At 38.2% G+C, this 7,007-nt stretch overlaps 1 long non-coding RNA gene across 1 annotated transcript; it reads right to left on the bottom strand.

The window, feature by feature from the left end:
- Nucleotides 1-277: 277 nt before the first annotated feature.
- On the bottom strand, nt 278-1,314 carry LOC140893581 (uncharacterized). Its single transcript, XR_012153208.1, has 3 exons — nt 1,200-1,314; nt 1,043-1,104; nt 278-817 (listed from the first exon to the last, which is right to left on the bottom strand). It is a non-coding gene; the product is annotated as an uncharacterized lncRNA (long non-coding RNA).
- Nucleotides 1,315-7,007: the final 5,693 nt, after the last annotated feature.

The raw sequence follows: 7,007 nt of genomic DNA, 5'->3' as shown, positions 1-7,007 counted from the left end.
AATCATCTTCAATGGAGGAATCGGTGGAGAGGGTGAAGAGGAAGGAGAAAGAATAGTCAACAAGCTTATAAATATCTAACAAATCCCAAATTTACATTTTAGTCCCTGAAAAATCCGAAATTTGCAAAAAGGACCCTGATCAAAATCAAGTTGGCTCTTGAACTCTGGAATCTCCGATTATCTCAAATAAAGTCGATTAAGATAAAATTGAGGCGTTACACTCACCAAGTGCAACACTTTACTAACTTAAATGGTAACTTCTTAATCAATAAAAAAATTTTACACTAAGGAGCAATAATGAAGGTTTTAATGCAACTTGGAAGAAAAGTTCCTGATTGAGTGCAGAGTTGATGGCCCTGAGAAGATTAGTCTCCCCAGTATTTATTGGAACTATGGTTGTATCTGCATCAAATTTGGAACAAAATATTTGGATTTCAAGCAACAATCCTAGTATATGTATTTCACGTATCTATGCACTCTCAATATCATATAAATGGTAACTCTTTTTTATCAAATGGATGCATGTTTTTTATATTGTATTAAAGAAAAAAAAAGTCTAGAAATGTTCTTGCCAAGAAGAAGGGGAGTTTCTCTAGTCGGCTTGGGGAACGGATACAAATCCCCTTCTTTGGGCCGAATTATCAAAGCTCCATAAACTGTAGCTCTATGCCAAGAACTGTGTGCATGCCACCAAAGTGTTCCTTCTTGTCTTTGGATTGTAAATTGGTATGTATAATTCCCTCCTGGCCTAATAGGGCATTGAGCCACAAATTCTGGTTCATCTGCCCATCCAGTTCTCATTTGCCTCACTACATGCCTGCGTAAAATCGACAAAAACTGAATAAAAAGATCATCAACTTTGCTCAAAATTTCGTTTGCGACCGGATCACACCACATAGGCATTTAATATCAACACAAAATGAATAGAATAAAGCTTAAATATAAGAAATTTTGAGCCCAACATTACGCTAATTCTTGCCAACAAGGGCTGCAAACAGATATAAGTGCATAGATATTACTACTGGTATAAGTGCAGTAAAACCTTTCAGAAGATTTTTTGCGCATGGCTCCAAATCTGCACCGTAGTTTTCGTACTCACGTGCTCTGTAAAGATGATGAAACACAATTTCAAAATTCACCAATACAAGAGAAGCACCAAAATATGCATTTACATAGAACCATTTCAAACAGAAAAGCACCTTCAATTCTCCTCCACGCTTGACCATAGAGTTTCAGTGCCTCAAGAAACTTTTTATGCTCCTCTTCCGTCCATTGTTCCCTTTGTTTCGTGATTATATACTGCTTCCTAACATATTTGAACATAACGGCAAAAACAAAATAAGTTGTCAAAATGCAAGAAAAGTTGGATATTAGCACCAAAATTTTTATGATATATTACCTAGGGAGAAAACTCTTCCCCATTATGAAACTGCTCCTTCGAAGAGCACCATCAGGTGTACCCATTTCTAAAAGAGGCTAGTTTCTATTGCCTGACCCCGTGCCACCATCTTGTTCCTGTGGAATGAGAAATTGCAGCAACGTGATGGTATCCATAACCGGTGTCTTCAATACCATTTTGTTTCAAAATCTGGAAATCGATGCTGAGGTATACTCCACAGATTTCCAACAAAAACCAATACAATCCTTTGCAAGAGGACCATAAACCTTTCCTGACACGGTCGACCTCTCCGAAGCTGCGCTGGACTGGTTGGATCTGGCCTCAAAGTGGAGATTGAGAATGGAGATTGAGAGAGGAACCCTAAAGGAAGAGAAGGAGAGAATGGGTTTGGAGACATAAACAGAGGAAAAAAGAATCGGTTCTACCTACAACTTCACCAATTATATATTATAAATTTAATTTGGCCATTTTCTACTTCATAAAATACATAATTCGAAGTAAAATGTAACTTAAAATTTTAAGTGAAGCCCGTGTTTTTTATTTGACGAAGTCTAATATAAATTTTACTTCATTAATTTTATTTTTGAAGTAAATAGATATATATTACTTCGGTAATATTAAGTGCCGAAGTAAAAACTGGCGAAGTATATTCCAGATTTTCTACTAGTGTTGTCTCAATAAACCTGCTTCTGCTCCCTTAGCTTTATTCAATGCTTCAGCAAAGTTACTGGGTCTTCCACTGTTCACCAAGGTAAACACATCTGGATTGAGGCCATTAATAAACTAATCCGCCATAGCTTCATCAGTCGCTGCTATATGTGGGGAAAACTTCAAAAGACTTGAAAATTTGGCCACATATTCTTCAATGTTCAAATTGCCTTGCCTTATATTTGCAAATTCAGCACCCTTATATTTTCCGTAGGAGACTGGAAAGAAACATTGTTAGAACTCAGTTTTAAAGAAAATCCAGGTGATAGTCGTACCTCAATGTTCTAGAGCATTCTTTGTAGTAATCCACCAACTTTTTGCCACTTCATGGAGTTGATGTATTACCAGTCTGATATGATGATCATCTGAATAATCAAGAGAGTCAAACAAGTGTTCAATATCTTCAAGCCAGTTCTCAAAATAAACTGAATTCTCCGTTCCTTTCAACGGTGGCGGTTTGAACAACTGAAACCTTTTTAACAATGTATCCATCAGAGTTGCAGTAGCATCCATAGGATCAACAGATGTACTACCCTTTGCATTCTGAGGGTCAACCACTAGCTGTGGTACATTTGGCTGTTCTGGCTGAGGAATAGCCACTGTCTGTCTAGTCACCGGTGCTTTACGGGGAGGCATATCTGATTGTCAAATAGATTAGTGCATAAACAATATCATATTGTTCAGTTTATTTCATCTTTCTCTGATAAGAATTCTCATGCATTCTCATGAGAATTCAGGTTCTGATCGAGGATAATCTGGAATAATAGCTCATGCAAAACATGCATTTATATTGAAAGCACATAATCATGCAATCAAAGAATTCTTGTAAACATAAAGCATGCTTGCATGTAAGGCACTTAATCATAGATAACAGACAATCTCATGTAGTATCAAGCAATCAGACAGATTCAATCTACCCCGCTCATCAACTTCTATCTTAATCCAAAACTTATGCACTGATACCATCTGTTTTGAGGACCTCGGGTGCTAATCTCAATTCTTAACATATAATCTATGTTAATCTTGGTCGGGCAACAAGGTAAGAAGCAAACCAAATTTTTTTTTTTACATGGGCGCGCGGGCGCGCCATGGCTCAGGCCAAGGCACCCATGGTGCCTTGGTTAGGCATGGCCGCGCCTTTTGGGCTGAGCAGGCGCACCTAGGCCTCGGATTCCACTCCTACACATCTGAAAAATGAAGGTTTTGCCCCTGTTTTGAATCTCAAACATCATCTAACTTTTAAAACATGATACATGCTTAAAAATCTAAGAAAAAGCATGCACATCCATGAGCTAACCAAGCAACTAAACATGGAACTTGATATACAACCCACAAGATCTTACATTATTCTTATTCTTGATAAACATACAAGTCTTTATGTTTAAGTGTTCATAGTACAAAACATATACAAGATCTAGATACAAAGATTGACATCAACTCTACTTCACAAACCCGAAATCACCACATGCTAATCTTGCTATCTCGATCTATTCACGACCTCTCTGTCCAGCTCCTGCCCCACCTATTTCCATGCACACATACGAAACACAGCAATAGCCGGATAACTCCGGTGAGAAATACAATTCCCAGTATAAATAACATAACCTGCGAGATAGTAAACATGAATGCAATGCATGTTTCAAAGGTAGGCTTTCAAGTCTGATAACAATAGAATTTCAGTTCTTGGGATCCCAGGGAATAAAATATTAACCAATCACCAACTCGCCAATCGAGGTGACGTAAAGTATCTCATTTTCCATGAATTTGGTGCAACTTTAGTGAGTCATCCAGCTCTGGAAGTAAATCTAGATTCCGTGCCACTCAACTATAGCCCTCCAAACGTCATATGCACTCTAGGCCTTTCAGCCCTCTGTGCTTTTCAGGCTAGAGTTCAAGATGAATGCAACATAAACTGTATGCATTAAAGACTGTAAAACATCTTGAACATCTAATCAAATAAGCAAGAAAAGCAACAAAATCATCTAATCACATAAGGCACATAATCAAACAAGTATGTGATTGACAAGGGAATACTCGAGAATCATATATATCTTGAGTGTTCTATCCCATCTAGATATGTTGTCATCTATACCTTTCAATGTCAAGTCTGAAAGTACTTCAAATCTGAAAATACATCAATGAATTCATATCAAAAGGATGCTCAACTTTCAACTCAAACTTCAAATGCAAAAGGGCTTCAAACCTTCTTGAACTCTTTGCCGATTTAATTTCGGATTTTCGAATTCGAATACATCAATAACAAAGATAAAATGAAGTGTTTGGAATCATAAACATCAGATTCCACATCAATCTCAACATAGCTAGTTAAAAAAGTTCAAAAGGAAATCAATTCTGAAACCGACGGCCTAACGGCTGAAAACTGGCAATCCAAACTAGATCAACATCAAACCAATATTCAGTTCTACCATAATTCCCACCATTTCAAGCATATATATACACGTCCAAAACATAATCAGAGTTGGAAGGTTTTTGGATTTGCTTCAATAAATCATATCAAATCCGAACGACAGTCTTTTACCGATCCGTCTTCGAATACATAATCGATACTAGCTCATAGATGCATATATCCAAGAATAATAACAATCCATCTTCAACATAAAAATAAAATATGAGAAAGCTCAATAAAATTTGTACCAAAACGAAGCTCTCGGAGCGGAGATCGCAGATATATATTTCTTTCGAAATTCTGACGGTCGGATCAAAAGATATCGAAGCTTGAACGGAACAAAAATGGCGTCTTGCTTGCTGCTGTTCGTTTCCCTATTTTCTTATGCTGATTACATGTTAAAATGGTAAGAAAGCAAGTGTGTTTGATGATAAATATAGCTTATTTGCACTTTAGTCCCTAAATTTTTGGATAATTGCAATTCAGTCCCCGAAAAAGTGATTTAATTCAATTTCAATCCTTATTCATTTAAGAATAGTAGAATTTAATTCCAAACTCTAAATATTTCCAAATTAAATATTTTTGGATTAAAATTAAATAATCACGGGCCTTACACCAGTCCTCTGCTGCCTCGGGTGTCTCGCCTCCCACTAAAGGCTTCGGTCCTATCTGCACGAATCTATGGAGATCAAAACGATGCCTACCCTCTCGATGATGGTGATGTGAATGGTACGTCTAGGAGCATCAACCCCAATACCCTGACTCTCCTCGTCTTTATCGGCCATCTAAAAATACAATGCATATCAAAATCCAAAGAACCAAAACTAAATCCCAGAATTATCTTAAGCATGCTCTAATACCATAAATGTAGTGACCCGCTCTAGGAATCACCTACTAATCAGAACTAAGCATGCAATAATCTTAATAAAAACATAATCAGAGTTAAACTATGGAAACTGATAAAGTCATACAATCTCAAGAGAAAAAATATGCAAACTTAATTTATTACAACCAAATCGAACTATTTTCTATAAGCACTAACAAACCTGAACAGCAAACAACCCTGCAAGGATAGAACTCCATAGTCCAACATCACAGCGCCAAAGATCTCCCAGCATCTCCTGCACCATCCAACCTAAGGTCTGCCCCGTCGAATGGGGTGTCCAATAAACACATAAAATATGTACGTGAAAAAACTACGCTCAATACTAAAGTATGTGTATACAAGTATTAAATGTGCATGTATGCAAGTGTATGGGTTACCAAGACTCAGGATCAAGAAAACTGATTAACAGACTCGGACCCTATGTATGTAGCACTCTGCACCGTAGCACCAGGAGGTGGCTCACATGCCCAACTGTGGATATAGGTGACCTGATCACGTGACTACGTTTCCAACCATCCACTAACAAGATAGGGTGAGCACTCTACTACAGGATATCACAAGGATACAAGCTCAAGATGATCATGCATGAAGCATAATAACATGACATAATATATATGCAAATAAAATCATGCCATATAAATAATGCAACACATAATACATGCATACTCAGTCAGGGTATCTCGAACAGTACTTTCGTACATCAAAACTAACAGGAAAGCTACACCAGCTCTACTGTCCAAGCCTATAATCACAAGATTATTATATCACTAAACAATATCAAAAATCCATAACAAAGCTAATAGATATTCCAAAAATATTTATAGGATCTAGGGTTATACCTTCGTCCGTTGTCAGCCCTTTGCTGTCGAATGCCCCGGAACTTGGGCGCAACTCCGCTACGACTCCTGGACACCTCGCCAAAACTCCACCCCACACCAAGGAAGGCTGGAAACCCTAAGAACTAATAAGAAACAAGAGATAGATGTGTGAATTGGCAAGTTAGAAATGAGCCTCGGATGCCCTATTTATAAGCGGAGATCGGACGATCCGATCCTGCATGCATGGACACGTGCCCGGAAGCTCTGATCGGACGATCCGAACTCCTCTTCGGACGATCCGATATCTGCATGCAAACCTCGATGTCAAAATCCATGGCATGCATTGAGACACATCTTTGGATGCTCCGATCTCAACCACGTTTCAATCTCAAGTTGACAAAACATCGGACACCTAACTGATGGAGATTGGACGCTCCAATCTTGTGATCGGATGATCCGATCTCACCCCATCCGAAGTGAAATCCAAGCATCCGAACTCCCTAAGTTCGGACCTTCCGATTGTGGTTTCAAACCTTCCGAACTCACCGAGTAGAACTTTCTAAATTTCTTATTTTAATCACAAATAAATCCTTAATCAATTCCTTAATCATGATTATCCACTTAATCTTGTGAAATTGGAATACTACACGAACTATCCAATCACGAGATTGGACGATCCGATCTGTTAGGAGGCTCCGATTGAGTTCGGAATCAAAAGGACACTTGTTTGGAGGGGAATCGTTAGGACGATCGGACGATCCAAACTCGGGTATCGGATCATCCGATCTC

Source organism: Henckelia pumila, chromosome 3 (assembly GCF_033568475.1).
Source record: "Henckelia pumila isolate YLH828 chromosome 3, ASM3356847v2, whole genome shotgun sequence".
NCBI classification, from domain to species: Eukaryota; Viridiplantae; Streptophyta; class Magnoliopsida; order Lamiales; family Gesneriaceae; genus Henckelia; species Henckelia pumila.
This window is presented reverse-complemented; position numbering and strand designations above follow the sequence as displayed.